The following is a 17,199-nucleotide window of genomic DNA, read 5'->3' on the forward strand; positions in this document are numbered from 1 at the left end:
TCATGATTAACAGAGTCCTAACCTCTGGAGAGAGACATTGCTGTTGAGTTTTTCAAATACATTTTGAGCACCACGAGCTGAGTGTCATCTAGTTACATTATATTTGAGAGAAGGCAGACATCTCTACGGCCGATATCTCCAACACTAGACTAATAAAAAGCACAACAGGTAGGAGGAAAAATATGTATTTTTGATTTTGTGGTAAAAGGTCCATTTAAGATGTGGCTTCCACCAGAAAAGAGCGAAAACTACTACAATATATTACATGTATACTTCATCATGACAGAATGACAGTGCTTTGAAACCATTTGGCACCACGCAGTCATTCAACTACAAATAGCTTCAAAGTCACCAACATTTAAATTGACCTTTACAAGATGTGAGAACAAGTAGGAGAACACAAATAAATGCCCAAGACAAACTGATTCATCATCTACTTTTTTATTGATGTTTGAAGCAGAAGAAAAACAAACAAAACCAAATCAAAGACAAATCCCACAGTGAACAGACTGTACCTGCTGGTCCTCTGCTGTTATGATTGGCCGTGGACGCCTACGTTCCAGGTGAGAAGCGGATTGGTGACTCAGGGCCAGACGGTTCAACTGGTTTGGTTTGTTGATTTTGGGAGTTTTTCTGATGCTGTGAGAGAGACGCTCCCTGTTGCCTGCATGGTGATGTATTGCTGCCCTTCAGGGAAGGCAGTAGGTTGTATAGTTATCTCCTGATTGGGCAAAATCACTACCCTGAAACCACACAACCTACTACCTCACCCCGTTCGAACATCAGAAGGGTCGTACAGGTTGGCGAGCACTGGTGTGCTGAAGAGCATTAAAGTAGCGTGACGAAAAGACACTGAGTACATAAAAACATCTTATCACATTTTAAAGACTAACACATTTTATTTCTAGAGAAATTTGTAACACAAAAAACACTGAAAATGGTTAAAGAAAATATTTTATTTACCAAAAAAATGAAACCATGAAAATCACGAGACAGAAAACTACCTACAGCAACAACCCTAAATGACCTACAACGCTGCAAATGAGTTCTTAGCTGTCAGTAGGTAAACATGCACACTCCAGTGTCGATCCAGATCCAAAAGCTCCAACATTGGCATCTGATGACATTACAGCCACTTCAGGAAAGACAGTAAGTTGTATAGTTATCTGACAGGAAGGGTATGACCCTAAAACTATACAACCTACTACCTCACCCCAAAGGACAGTCTTTAAAAACAAAGTCATTTCAGGTCCCCGTTCATGCAGGTAATCCGCTTTGACACACCTCGATGAATGCAAAACAGCAGTTATGATTCACTGAAACACAAACACACATGCCACTCTCCTCTGGGATGCCTCACCGGTGTGACCAGAGTCTGTGTGTGTTCAGAACACAACGTGACAACCTGGTCACCCGGTTCATGGCTCCAGCTCAGGGGGGAATTCAAATGATCCAACAAGGTGCATATGTCCCAAACAAATTTTATGGCCAAGGTTTTTCCATATTCAAATGTGACCAGCAAATAACTTAAGGGGTACTGTACACTCAAAATAATGGATGATAGTTTAACCTCAAACTATTACACACAATGTTACATTCAAAAAATACTGTCTCAAGAGGTCAAGTGATGATTAGAAAGACAAAAACTATATTTTTCTACCCTACATTATCTTTAATCTTTGCTTTTTTATTGTGAACCGTATGAAAGTTTTCCTCTACAAGCCTTTATATTACAATATGTGAATGAAAATCCCTCTTTGGTTGAACTGCTTGCAACTTGTTGCAACAAAATGCCAATGAGGTTGCAAGTAGAAAATGCTTTAAAGGAACAGTGTGTAAGATTTAAGGGGATTTAGAGGCAGTTAGCGGTGAGGACTGCCGATAACTTCTCCTGGTTATAATTCCTTAAGCATTCACTCTTTAGAAGGTTTTTACCGGGAGCTGAATTTTCCACAGAGGTCTCTTCCTCTCCTAAACAAACCGACCTGAGGTCTTGTTCATAGGATCCATACTAAAAGTGTATGTGTGGACAACAGCAGGAAATGGCGTGCAGCAAAAAATATTTCTGCCCACGCCTGACAGTGCGCAATTTCCTTTTCTAAATCCCAAATCAACTTGGAATTGTCTGCACATGGATCAGCTTTATATTATGCCCTCTAAACGCCCACATTCAACTATAAATGATGTATGCAAAGCCCCTCGTGAATGCTGATGCATAGAAATGAGCCTGCTGATGAGTGTCTTTACGGGTGAATCATGGCAACAACTGAGTGTCAGTGCAGTGTTTATATGTGTACAGCATTTAGACTGATTGTTTCACACCGTGCCAAAATGATTGTGACAGTCAGTGTATCCCCGACCCTGGGATATTATTATTTATCTATCTATTTAAGTTTGTTATAATAATTGTGTGAGAGCCATCACTGGCGATATTTCTAGACTTTACTAATTTACATAATCTATACGTGCAGGTGGTGAAGATGTATGTAAGGTGACTGGAGAGGGAGTGTGTATGGCAACACTGTGACGTCCCAAGTGCATAGTCATGTTCACCTCAGTGATTTTTTACATACAAACACTATATGAAAACTAAAGTCGTACTTGGTGACATGTGCTAACAGTATTGGAAGATATTATTGAAAACTGTTGACGCTCTGTTTTGCAATTATCTAATGCTATTTGATGTGCGCTCCACAGCTGACCACGGCCGTCAGCAGCACACAGTCTACCCCTCTCCTCTGCGCTCTGGATTTGGGAATGTGATGGTGAGACCGAGCTGATGAAATATTGAGCTGAGAGGTGCTTATGGAAAAAGTATGGCTCATGAGCATGAGCAAAAATAAAGTGGGTGGATTAAATGTTTATGATAAAGCGGATCTAAAAGTACCGTGTGATATGAGGCGAATTTAAACGTGTGAGAGACATTATTATACAATTCCTCGCACATTTAATTTCTACAATCTGGCGTCAATTCACCACCTCACCATCTGCGTCTCCAAAAGTGTTTTTTTCCGTTGCTGTCATTGCAGAGGGGCTGCGAACTCAGAAATGGGAATGGCCTTATCTAGAGCCAGTGTTTGTCTGTTCTTGGCCACTGTAGAAACATGGCAGTGCAACACGCTGATCTCCGTAGTCGGGGACCTGCTCCCTATGTAGAAATAAATGGCTTCTTCTAAGGTAACAAAAACACAACAATTCTTTTTTTCCAGTGATTATACAATAAAGAAAACACACTTATTATATTTTATTTCTGCCAATATGTCCCCCTAAATCCAACACACTGGACCTTTAAAGAGTCACACATCAAAACGATTGGGAACCACTGTCCTAAAGTTAAGCATGACAGCTCCCAACATAGAATACATTGCAATAAACTGTAAATACTGATTCCACCATGCCTTCCCTTTCTTTCCTCAGTACTGATTTTGTGCTTCAGAGAGGAGAGTGTTAACAATAGTGACCAGTGTTGACAGTGGGCGAGCTCATGCTAGCTCATATCCTGGCCCACATGTGCGCAGCAGAGGGCCGCAGCTGCTGCTGTTTTTAATGTTTCTCACCTGGCTCTGTAGCGATTTCAGCAACATGTCAGGTAGCCTTCATCTGAAAATCCCCGAGCGAAAATCTGCTACTTCTGCAACAAAGGAAATGGAGAAATACTTCAACACAGTGACTTTTACATTTGCCTTCTGTAGGATCAATCGCAAACATCCCAGCGGCTGACAGCATTTACAAGAGTGTTTAAGATTCTCGGGTGAAAACATATTGTCTGAGTTTGCTCACAATTTGTGTATGCGGTTATGTGTATTTACAACATGCTCGTATGGAATTTTGTATGGCTCATAGCTCTGTGAGGGAAACCACAACATCCTGCATGTTTAACTGTCACACAATCTGCTGTAACAGAGTCATATCGGGGTAATCTTTGCTGGCATGTACCTCCACGGTAATATTATTCTGTCTGTGAAGGCACAAGTGTACAGCACAGCATAATACAGAACGATATGTCTTGAGCTGAGAGGCCCCATGGTGTCTGCTCAGTGGTGAGTCTGAGGCTCTTTGCATTATTCAACACTGCCATACTTACACCATAGCTCTGGATGAGTGGAGTGTAAGTATGCGCAAGCACACACCCTTAAAGGGTAACAGACACACACGAGGAGCACACAGACACTTTGCAGACAGAGGGAAGGATACAATATGGCACCTACACATGTGCATGTACACACATACACTAACGACAGAGGGACTTAAAGGGACAGTTCACCCAAAAATGAAACATACATATAGTTTGTCTTAACCGTAGTTCTATTAGTAAGTCTGGATTGTTTTGGTGTGAGTTGCCAAGTGTTGGAGATATCGGCCATAGAGGTGTCTGCCTTCTCTTCAATGTAATAAAGCTAGATGGCACTCAGCTTGTGGTGCTCAAAGTGCCAGAAAATACATTTAAAAAACTCAACAGTGATATCTCTTTACGAAATGATGACCCAGTTACTCCAGATAATCCACAGACCTTGTTGTGAGCAGTTTCAACAGTGGTTCCCAACTGGTCCAGCCACAGGGTAAAGATTTCTCCTTAGTCATTAGTTCAGCATCCACACAGTTGAATATATTCAGCATCACACTTGAATTGGCCATGTTGTTGAGCTAATTTGCCGTCTCTCTCATGTACCTGGCAGTTAATCACCCACTCTACAGCAGAAAATGGCACTTCATAATAAAAGCTAACCAGCGAACCACTGCTATAAAACTACACCTACCCACTGCACTGCATCACCATGCAGAGGGAAGCGTGCATCTACTCATATACGAGAGGCTGGTTGGTGGGTGTAGTTCGGTAGACAGAAAATAGCTCCTACATGAAACTGCTCACAACAATGATGTGGATTATCTTGAATAACCGGGTCATGAATTCCTGGAAAGAGACATTGCTGTTGAGTTTTTCAAATGTATTTTTTTGTTGCTTTGAGCACCACAAGCCGAGTGCCATTTAGTTCCATTATATTTAAGAGAAGGCAGACATCTCTACAGCTGATATCTCCAACACCTGGCAACTCACATCAAAACAATTACGACTGATTAATACCACTACAGGTAAAGGGGAAAATACATATTATTGGTTTTGAGGTGAACTGTCCCTTTAATTAGCTTATTATGGATTTAAGCTCAAGCTAATTATGTTCAGTAAGAAAACAAAGAAACTAATTTACTGTTTGCATTGTGAGGCTAAAAGAATGGAAGCATCTGATTACTGTTTTACAGAAAACTTCAATCACAGATGAAGCTGCACATTAAAGAACTTCATCATATTCAAATCAGCAGTGTTTCAGCTTCACTCCTGATTTTAAATGCTTGAAAAGTAACTACATGTAGAAAACTGTCTGCTAATCGTAGCTCATATCTCCATTCATACCACAGTCTATTCTCATTGTGAAGCCCTGCGAAACGCTCAGCGGTGTGGGAGCCAGACTTCATAAGGTAAGGTCAGGGCACGGTGTCCTGTCAGTCTGCTGACTGGACATACTTCAATCTAATATAGTAGATGGCTCTGGGGTCCTGACCAACAGAGTGCATGTCCAGGAAAGCTATTGCTTTCAAGTGAAGCCAGTTGCCATCATCCAGTGACAGGATAATATTCACACTCACACCCACACACACACATACACACGTACCGCGGAGGACCAATATGCAACGCAAGCAGGCGTACACCCAGAGACATGTAGCCTTGTGCACACTTGTTTAAGGCTCTTTACACAGTTACGTAATACAATCTAAAAACACCTCCTTTACTAAGAGCTCGTCCACCTGAAAATTCAGCCTTCTTAAAAGTGTGCAAACTCAGCAAGCACTCCTTCACTTGAAAGCACAGCATCTGTAACTGATACTCTGCTTCGGCCTTGCACCTCCATTAGCTGTTTAGAAGGGCTGGGGTGCAAAGTCCTGCTTTCCACACCTCATCGTCTCATAATGTCACGACAACACGTCCTCTCCTCGCGCTGCGGGACATGCACACATGAATGCATAAACAAATACACACACGAGGACGCAGTTTCGAATACACACGTTCACACAAACATGGAAAAATAGCCTTTGGAGGGGGAAAAAAAGCAAAACATGATATTCATTTACCTCATCACATTTTCACACAGCGTTTTCACACAGCGACGGCACACACTGCTTAAAAAGCCACTTTAATTCAATCACACTTCAGTCTAAGTGCTACAGTGCCCATCAATCAATACTGAAGCTGACTTTCACTGCAGCGATAGTAAGATAGAGTGCTGTAACCTTGTAAACTGATCTGGTGGTTTGTGGTCAGTCAGTGCGGCGGGTAATTCGGAAAAATTAGCCGGACATTTACACAATATGTGTTCACAATCTTTATCATTTTCTATCAATTTCTACTCATTCACCAGGATTTTATTAAAGACAATATGGCTCAGTAATTTGTTTGGTGTATGCAGCCCAACTCGTCCATGTTCTTTATTCTTGACCTGTGTTTTAGTGTTGTGGACTTTTACACATTTAACATTTTTTTAATTTAATCTTTATTTAACCACAAAACAGATCAGTACATCACATTTTTTAAGAAAGTTCTGGCCACAATGGCTCCACTATTTACGTTTTGTGCCTTCTAGTCAAGTGGAAGACTCCTAAATTGAGCGTTGTGTCAAATCTCAGTACCTTTTAGTTTAACAGAAATGGGCCTGTAGCAGTGTACTCATAAATATCAATTTATAGATGCTTGATTCTGAATATTTAAAGCGGTTTTAAAACTTGTTATCCACAGTATTGATACACTAGTACAACCTGCTCTTTCTTGCTCTATATCATTGTTGATATTTACTGCAGTCATTGTAGTGTCCTCTGCTACTAACCAGGAAAAGATGAGTCATTGTTGTCATATTATATTTATTTTTTATAAAAAAAAAAAAAAAAAAAAAATTCCGCCCTTAATGTCAATTTTTTTCCCACATGGTATCGGACATCAACACTTTTCAAGGTATTGTATGGAAGTTAGAAATTCCAGTATCGTGACTGTAAGAGCCCCTTAAGCACATATTTATATTTGGCAAAAATTTCTGTGTTGATATGACACATCATATATGTCGCTATTATTTAAGTTTACACAACATTTTCTGTATATTTTAAATAGTGTATAGCAGCAGGCTATACTGAGGGTATGTTTATATTAGGGCTGTCAAAATAACGCGCCAATTTTGATTAATCAATTACAGAAAAAATAACGCATTCAAAAATTTACGCCGATTAATCGCTTTCCATGGTGCCCTTTGACCTGATGCGTCATTGAAGGCCACAGTGGCTTTGTCACATGATGGAGGCAGACAAGACGACGCTGCTTGGTCTCGCGAATGCAACATTAACATTTAAAAAACAGCCAGATGGAACTGTTGATAGGAGCACCGCTCTCTGCAATTTCTACAGTAAGTAATTTTCGTACTATCAGAGTACTTCAAGCCCGAAATATCACCGCAACGCAAAACATTTAGCAGTGAACCCAGAGGTCCGAGCTAGCGCAGCCTCTGATGCTAGCGCTAGCAGCCAGCCTCGTCAAGCCACACTAGACCAGGCGTTCAGATGCAAACTGAGCAAGTCTACCTGTGACAGACTCACTAACTCCCTTACAAAATGGACTGCAATAGATGGCAGACTAGTTTCGGTGGTAGAGGACTGGGGGGCAATTGTGTCTAAAATCCAGCAGCTTTACTACGACACATCTACCAAAATTCATTTGAATTGACATTTTTAAAATACTTTAACAGCAAAAGCTGATGAATGCAATTAATGTAGATTAATCAATAAAAGAGCATGTAATTAATTAGATTCATTTTTTAACTCCTTGGCAGCCCTAGTTTATAGTTATTTATTTGTTAGAATACAGGCACAAGTTATTTTCACCAGGTATGGTGCTGTAAGGCAGATAAGTGGGCATGACAAAACGAGATTGTGGATAACGTTGTGCATAAAGACAACGTGAGGTTCATGCTGGTTTGGATCGTAGTAATTTCAAGTCAAAACCGAGACACCTCACAAACTAAGTGGCCTAGGAACTTTGGAATGTTGAAGCAGCCACTTCAATGACAACCCTTAAGTGCCAAAATGGGCTCTCTAGCGCCACCTAGGCACACTAAAATGGCCGCTGCAGCCCATAGGAATGTCGTAGAAAGATCAAACCAAAACTGGCCTGTTTGTCTCATCCAGACCTACAAATCATGCACTGACACCCCTGACCTAAATCCATCAGGAAGTGAGCTATTTGCCCTTTCAAAGTATCATGTCGTTTTTCAAAAATTCTCTTTCTCAAAAAGTATTTCCTCCTACACCGTTTATCGTATCGGCTTCAAACTCGCACACATGACAGCTCAACCCATGCTGAACATAACTTCTGAACCACTCTGTCATTACTTGAATGGTTTGGATTTTATAAGCGCTCAAGGTGACGTGACACAAAACCTCATGACAATCTTGGAAAGAAAAGATGAGGGCCAACACATCTTTAACTTGTAACTAAGATCGCATTTTTGACTCCACAAACATAAAAACTATATGTCTGCGTTCGGGACGAGTGTATCTCTCTGCTGGTATGATCAGATTGACGATTGGACCCACGATTTGGGAATTCAAGGGAGGAGTTTGAGAGATTTTAATCCCATTTTAAAGTGCTTTGGCTGTCATCTTGTCTCTCTCTCAACTGCATGCAGTCATTAATCAGCATAACAATGGCTTCACTCTGACAGACATAAGCCTGTGTGTGTGTGTGTGTGTGTGTGTGTGTGTGGTAACAATCTTTAATGGACAGATTACAGCAGCATTGATCAAACTGACCAGCTCATGTGGTTCATTCCTACAACTTCCTAAATAAATGCCTGATAGCAAAAACATGTAAATACAAGATTTCCAGGTCAAACTCTTTCGCCTCATTTAGAATTTGAATCAAATCTGTAGCTAAAACTGTGCTGCAGCAGTACACGATCAAATACATGTAGTCCTGCTCAGTTTCTCCACTGAAATGAACTAGTATATATTTGTGTCTGCCTGCTGTTACTTATATCCTCACAGCAGCCAGTACACATCAATCAAGCTTTCACTAGGTCACATGATTTCAAATGAATATGGATGTGTCGTTTGATCATCACACATGTCAAAGTTTCATTAGGTCACATGGCTTATGTCTACAACTTTCAAAATATAAGCTCACACCACCTTCATAAGAACCCTTTACTTTTTAAAAATGAGCTTGAAAATGAGCGTATTCGTTTGTTGTGCACCCAAGCTCTTCAAAAGGCCAAGAAGGGTTAAATTACTTTAAAACTGACCTTAAAAGTATTTCCATTTATTTTCATCAATATCATTTCTCTGAACCCAACATTTTAGTTAATACATCAGTTGAAAATTAAATACATATTGTAACGTACTGTAATATAAAGTCCCTCTATTGCCAAATATGACCTTGCGTTCTCGTGACATTGCTTGTTTTATCGACATTTCGACTCTTATGAATAATTCGCACTGCCTACTTGAGGTGGAGGCTGAAACAACAATACTCCGAGGTCCCGCCCAACGCTGCTAGCAGCTTTATTTATTATTATTATAGAAACATGTTTATATTCCTCAAGGTATTGTAAGGCAGCTTGAATTAAATAGAGCTACAACGACTAGTCGATACATTGCTTAGTCAATCAGAAACAACAAAAAAATATTTTACATATTTTTTATAATCGGTTCATCATTTTCAGCACTTATTCAAGCAAAACTGTCAAATCTTTAATGCAAGAATTGGCAGCTTTTCTTTTTCATTTATGATAGTAAATGAAGTGTTTTTGGATTTTGGACAGTTGCTTGGACAAAAGAAGCAAACTGAAGATGTCACTTTGAATTCTGGGAAAATTTGATGAGCACTTTTTTCATATTTTTTTGACATCTTATAAACTAAACAATAATTTGTGACAATAAAATGATAAAACGTCTCCTCACTGTAGCTCACTCTTCATCTTTTAAGCACTTAACTGCACTCTTCTTCAAACTCTTCCTCAGTTCTACCCTCCTCAGCCTGGATGCCTTTTGGCACCACAAGATTATATGAGTGCTCATGCTTGAGTTGCAAATATGTCTGTGTACAGTATTTGCGCTCATTAGTCCTTGTGTTTATACATGTGTGGCTTCCCTTCCATCGGGGATGTGGTCAGGAATAACTAGACTCCTGTGTGCATGTACTTCTCCCTCGTCTGTATACATCTATATGTGCGCCCCTGGTACAAGTGAAGTGGTGTCTGGGCGCAGACAGGAGGAATCCAGATAGACACGGTGGAGCATTTATAAAGGGAAGCATGGCTTCTGTGCCCCCCCACAGCCCCCTCTGGGTAGCACAGCAGGCATGACCCATCTATTTATACCAGGGCCGGGGGGGAGGCAGCGGGAGGAGGGGGGAAGGACAGGAGCGGGGGGAAGAGGAGAGGCTGCATGGGCAGGTCCTGTTACACATGCCAGGGGGGATGGCTGGGGCAAGCCACAGGGGGATTCTGCTCAAAGTCAGACAGGCTAACCTCCCCGTCACCTCTGCATGAGGCCGATTGAGCTAGCAAACCTTGTGCGAGTGTGTGTGAGAAGAGGGGAAGAAGAAGGGTGTGTATGAAGGTGTCTAATTGTAGACAGTGTGTCTATGGGTGTGTGAAGCTACAGGCATGCATCAGTACACGCATACTGTATGCTTTGTGTTTGTGTGATCTACATATGTACATGTGTGACAGAGTGTGTATATACTCGCGCCTATGTGCATAATGTGTGTCTGCCTGTCAGGCTGTGAGATGAACCGGCCCCTGTGACTTACCCCCCTCCCATCCACCCCTCCAGCCCCCAGCACAGCCATAAACATGCCAGGTGAAGAGGGCTGGCTTAGGCAGAGTTAGCTGATCCCAGTGCAGCCCCTTGGCCCCATCTTTAGAGGTAAAAAACGACCCCAATCATTGTAATGACAGGGCACGCAGCAGGGGTCGCCCAGACCACTCAGTCCAAACCTTGCCAGCTGCTTCTCATCTCTCACACACAGTATACAGTCACATGTACATAGAGAAACATACACACACTTGCACGCACGTGTGTGCACACATACACGCTACGGCTGCAGGATGCACAGCAGGGCGCAGGCCTATAGAAAGGTCTACAGGGAAAACTACTTGTTTATGAAGGCTTGGCAGGTGTCTGTTACGATTGCATATCAAAATACAGATGCCTTTTAACAGTTTCCATCATTGTGCTACTTAGTGTGCATGATAGTGAAGCCTATATTAGACTGTAAAGACAAAAAACACTGATGCCTTGTACTACATTAATAGCTTAAACTGATGATTAAAGCAAGAGCACTTACCATATTAATTATTAGATGTTTAAATATAGAATGAATCTTTTGTCTTTGATAAGTGGTATAGGTGCAAAAATGCGTTTTCAGGTGTTCTTTGCCTTCATTTTATCCATTATTTTCTTATATCAGTAGATCTTTGCACATGCTTGAATGGCTCTCCATGCTATAACCACAGGCAGAAAAACAAATCTATGTCTTGATCAAATTTGTACAGTGGAAGCGGCATACAGCCTATGGCTGCTGCAGCAGCGCCGGTCCTACTTTAGGGTTATAAGGTTAATAGCCTGTAGAAGGTTATGATCAAATTGATATTTCACATTAATCAAATTCAAGGACACATAAGCACTAAAACTACCATGAAGTCTATTAGGAGGCGATGCTTTCCTGCCAAAAGCAACAAACTCCAGCTGTTCTGGCTGAATGATTTGGGATATTTTCCCACAATGCACTATGGCTAAACACATCTAATAAAAATACATTGAATATTGTATTTTTTTTTTTTGCTCATGTAAAGATCCAGAGGCTCAGTCTTTGTGACTCCACACTAATGGAAGCTGGTGAAACGTGCATTGCCATGTGGCTGATGATGACCTGTAGGGCCCCCGTCTATTAGGAGAAGTCTTTAGTCCTGACACGTCTGCATGCCCAGCTCTGCTCTGGCCTGCCTGTGGGGCCCCTTTCAGCTTGGGCAGTGCCCCATCGAGCTGCATCTGTCGCCAGCTATATTTAGAGGGTGGGACAAATACCTTTCTCCCTGGATATGAACTTCAGCTGACAGACATCGGGCCGGAGTAGGCAGACAGGGATCTGTGCAGTTTGTAACCTTGAAGAGCTCGTTACCCCCAGGCTACAGCTGGCTGTAGTCAGACTCACTTCAGTGGTTAGCAGTTACAGCTAAAAGCTAAGGCTGTAAATACAGCACAGTTAACCACAGTTAGCATTGAAAAGCTTGATTTGGCAGCAGTTATTACCGCCAGTGCCTATAGTTCCAGGACTGCTGCCAACACGAAGGAGAAAATATAGCAATGTACTCTGATAAAGAGATTTAATACTTCTCCCTCTGTGAGTTATAAAAGAATAATGAATGAATTTCTGTGGATTTGAATCCCCTTCAAATACTCCTACATTTCTGCCTATAAGCATTTGTGTGTGTGGCAGTGCCAGCGCGGCAGCCAGTGTGTGATATGTGACCATGTTGCATGGCCATCTGCTCTATATAACCATAAACAAACGCAGGCAGGCCAGCTTCACAGTATCATTTCCAAGAGGTCTAGGCCGGGTAAATGTATTCATGCTTTGGTCTCTGGGTAGATGCTGTAGAGATATGCCCCAGAAACAGACCACAGTTATGCAATAGCATTCATAATTCATTCCACAAACACAATATGGAGGCCACTCTGTCCCATATGCAAACACATGGCCAGATTAAGGACTGGGGAGCCAAAGGGGACAGAGTGCATTCTGAACTGTTAGCAAAAGCCATTGACTGTGTGTCTGTCTCAATGAGAGCTTGTCAGTGACAGGCCTAAATAGGCCAGGGCTTACTGCTGGAGGGACCTCTGCTATATTTTGTACCTAGAGTCTAAATCAGATACATGCCAGCAAAGATACACACTGATACAGTGAGAGACTTTATACAGCATCGCTCCGAGCCATAAACCGATATGGTACACAGATATACACTCCTGTGCTGTTTTCCTGTGTGTTCTGTCAATATGTTCTGCCCCACTGACGACAAGGTTTTCTGTGCATACACATATAACATACACATGTTGCTGCTTTTACATTCCTCAGAGGTCCAGTGTGTAGGATTTAGGGGGATATATTGGCAGGAATGGAATATAATATAATATGTTTATTTTCTTTAGGGTACAATCACCTGTGTTTTTGTTACCTTAGCATGAGCTGTTTATAGCTACATAGGGAGCAGGTCTTTGCCAATGGAGTCTGCCAAGTTGCACTGCCATGTTTCTACAGTAGCCCAGAACGGACAAACCAAACACTGGCTTTTTCGTGTTTTAGTGTCACCCATTCTGCAACGAGCCAAACGGCATTGGAAAGACACTGATTTTTAACGTGAAACTGCTTTATTCAGTGATTTTACTGGTTTAAATCAGTTTATTTTGGAGAGGAAGAGACCTCTGCGGACAATACGGCTCGCTGTAAAACCCTCCTGAAAAATGAAAACTGAAGGCATACATGTTGACGTCTTCTACATTCTTTAAAGGTCTAGTGTGGAGGATTTAGGGGGATATATTTGCAGAGATTGAATATAATATACATTCTTCTATAGTGTATGATCATCTGAAAATAAGAATTGCTGTGTTTTTGTTACCTAAGAATGAGCCATTTATAGCTACATAAGGAGCAGGTCCTTGTCCACAGAGTCTGCTGAGTTACACCACCATGTTTCTACAGTAGCCCAGAACGGACACCGAATTTAGCAGCCCCTCTACTACAAGCCAAACAGCATTGAAAAACTCTGAACTCTTTTAACATGAAACTGCTTTATTCATTGTTTTTACCTGTTTAAATCACCTGGCCTGTTTGTTTTGGAGAGGAAGAGACCTCTGCGGTCAATTCGGCTCCCTCTAAAAACCTCCTGAATAATAAAAACTTAAGGAATCCTAACAAGAAGTTTGCTTGGCGCAATCTGCAATCCTAGTTGCTAGATTCCACTGAATCCTACACACTGGAAGTTGACACACTGGTCAGCTTACCTGTTAATTTACAAAAAATAGTTAACAAATCGTGTGTGTGTCCCTGTTTAGGATGCTTCCATGAGCTAAGTTTAGTGACAGCAAGCAAGAAAAAATACTTTAAAAGTGAGAAAAATAGGAACTGTTTAATACGTAGAGACAAATCCCATTACCTGTGAGTGTGGTGGGTTATGTAATAAGTATGCAACAGATGAATGTTGGGTTTTTAAACTGAAACAGTCCCAAAAGTAAAGTGGGCTTCATCTCTCATGTTGAGATAACGCTTTCATTTTTATGGAAGCCAAAAGACAAAAATCACAAATGACAAAAGCAACTCCTGACACATCAATTTGTCAGTTAAGCAACGGGCTGATCAAAAGAAAAGCAGCAGCAGACACCTACTGAAGGCTTGATATAGTATCTGTGGTCTTGGGATCAGATGAGAGGAGGATTTTAATAACATCTGCACATGTAATCAAATGCCTGGCACATACAGGATTCCAGAGCCGCAGGCAGCTAGCTATAGTAGCTAGAGGTTGTAGGGTGGGGCCCGGGGTTACTGAGTGCATATGATACATGCACAGTTTAAGGTTGAAGCTCCAGCTAACATTGTGCTACGGTTAGGGTGGAGGCAGGTACATAAGCAGAGATTAAAGCTGCACTCGGGATCTGTAGCACCATAAGCGGGCAGGTTGTGTTACTGTGGGGGCCTGGCTGCTGGGGACTCTGGAGGAGAAAGAGGGAGGACTGATGGAGGGTGGAAGGGGGTCATGCAGCTGTGGGCCCTGCCAGCACATTTGCCCCAATGGAAAAGAACCGTTTGTGGCGTCCACCCAAGGTCAGCCCTTTGAGAGGAAGAGCTGGGAAGGGTCCAGAGCGGAGGCTGCTTGTTTGCATGCAGTCAGTCGGCAACAATTAAAAACCCCTCTCCATCAGTAAACGACATATGAAGTGTTCTATCAGTCCACATTTGGAGCAACTCTTTCCTCCAACTCCTGCCACTCCTCTCTGTTTATTTTAATTCGCTCCTCGACCCAGCATCCAGTTGCACCCACTTTTTCTCCCCCACTTTGCTCTGTCCCTCTCATCCTGCTACCTGACTACTTTGGCAGCGATACACAAAATGGCGGCGGGGAGCTGAGAGCTGGAAGGCAGAGAGTGGAAGCCATTTTCTAACAGATCCAGGCCCCAGCACAGAAAGAGTCAAGACTTCCTATGCCTAGTGGACAATTAAGATTACACCCGAGTGTTTTTCTGTGCATGTGCACTAAAGATTATGTTTGTTTTTGTTTTTTTAAATCGACTGCGCTAACAAGCCATTGGGACCACTTGGCCTTTCAAATGGGATAAAGGCACAATACACAGCCATTATGATTTAATCTAATGCAGGCTCACATTGTAATACGTCTCAGGAAGAGAAAGAAAATAAATGTAGGCAGAGCGGTTCATGCCACGCATATGACAAATGAAACTTACGCAGCATCTAATTACAGCCTTCATCTCATTAAATGAAATGCAAGACAATACAACCGCATTACAATACATCATTAAATAACAACATATTCAATTTACAATACATTATGGTACTTACAATGCTGCTGCGATCGCCAGTCTGTCTGTACGTGATTTCACTTGTTGGCCAAATTGTTTGTGCCTGTGGCTGGAGTCAAAACCCATCTCACTGCCTACAAGAGAGACACAGAGACAGACAGAGAGTGAGGATTGTAGAGTCGGAGGCAGCGACAATTTACAGAGAGGAAGAGAAAACAATGGAGAGAAGCAGAAACAGAGAGAGTGATCGGTTGGAGAAGCCAGCAGCAGCCACAGCAGCCAGCAGCAGCCACAGCAGCAGCAGAGGGCTGTAGGGGCTCCTCTCTGTAGCCTGTTTACTAATAAGCTCGCCCCACAGTCTTGCCTGGCCAAGGAAACTCATTAGTGGAACATGTAACACACCGCACCCTCTCTGCTGGCCTGTGCACCGGCCAACTCTCACTGCCGCATGCTCGCCCAACACCAACACACGAGCTCCACCGTGGCCTTGGCCTTGCCCACTAGCACCCACTCGCTGCATACGTGCACACACACTTTGGCATGCTGCATTACCGAAAGCCCACAGTGTCATGTGCGTGGGTGAAGTGGTGCGTTATGCGTGTACTTGTGAGCATAATAAGCGATTTTCTGCACATGCAGCACAGTATGTTCACGTTCACACATGAGGGCATGTGCAGACTGCGCGGCGTTAATGTACGAGGCAGCTTTTGACATGTGCACGCGCTATCCTGCGCGTACGTGGGCGTGCAATGCCGGGTACCATCGTGTGGAGGTGAAATGGGACAAAGGAAAAACAGAGGTATTTAGTCATCATTAGTCAAATCTCAGATTGCGTGAGGGTTGTCCTCTAGCAGACCAAGGAGGACACTGCCAATTAAAGGCCTCCGCTCAGTGTGGTGGCGGCTGCTGAAGGGTGATAATTCTGTACAAGGACGCTAATTGCAGCGCAGGACACGGCCTTGCCGGGGAAGGGTCTTTTATATATTGTTTCTAACGTTTGTAATTACAGTGCAGTGCCTTGGACCGCCGCCAGCACATGTTTATGGGCTCATGAGTAACCCAACTCCTCCAGCCCATGGAGGGAGATTCATGCCCGAGCTGTGCACTCACTGCACTCTGTGTGCAAGTGTGTGTGTGTGTTGTTTGTGTGTATATGCATGTTGATGACTCATGAAGCCTGGGCGAGTATGTGCAGAGGGGATAGTCTACAGTATATTAGTCTCTGCCACATGGACGGCTGCAGGAAAACACAATACTGTATACTATATGCATTCTTTAAACTGATCTCTGTTACAAAATATTTTCTTTTGTTAATTTAAACGGACATTTTGAAGCTCTCTGTTAGAAAGGATGACTTGTGTAGTCTTTGATTCTGAACCCTGAAGTTTTTGGTCACTCTACCATTACACAGCAGTGTAAACAAGGAAACCTGAATACATAAACATGAGCGGAGTGCAGAGTTACACGGCAGAAATCAGCACCACAGCTGTAGAAACTGCAGTCAGGTCAGTAAAAGACATATCAAAGCACATGGATACTCAATATCAATTTTTCTGTCCCAGAATAGGCAAC

The 17,199-nt window shown here is 42.4% G+C and overlaps 1 long non-coding RNA gene across 2 annotated transcripts in view; it reads right to left on the reverse strand.

Annotated features, from left to right (window-relative positions):
* Positions 1-422: 422 nt before the first annotated feature.
* Positions 423-17,199, reverse strand: part of LOC117261850 (uncharacterized) — a 54,720-nt gene continuing 37,943 nt past the window's right edge. Inside the window, exons 4-5 of one of the 2 annotated variants that reach the window (XR_013491585.1) lie at positions 15,668-15,761; positions 423-3,631 (exon numbers count right to left, since the gene is read on the reverse strand). This is a non-coding gene — a long non-coding RNA (uncharacterized LOC117261850). Of the gene's footprint in view, positions 3,632-13,231; positions 15,762-17,199 lie in introns of those variants that run through there. The other variant, XR_013491584.1, reaches the window with a different exon arrangement.

This window comes from Epinephelus lanceolatus, chromosome 5, assembly GCF_041903045.1.
Source record: "Epinephelus lanceolatus isolate andai-2023 chromosome 5, ASM4190304v1, whole genome shotgun sequence".
Classification (NCBI taxonomy): domain Eukaryota; kingdom Metazoa; phylum Chordata; class Actinopteri; order Perciformes; family Serranidae; genus Epinephelus; species Epinephelus lanceolatus.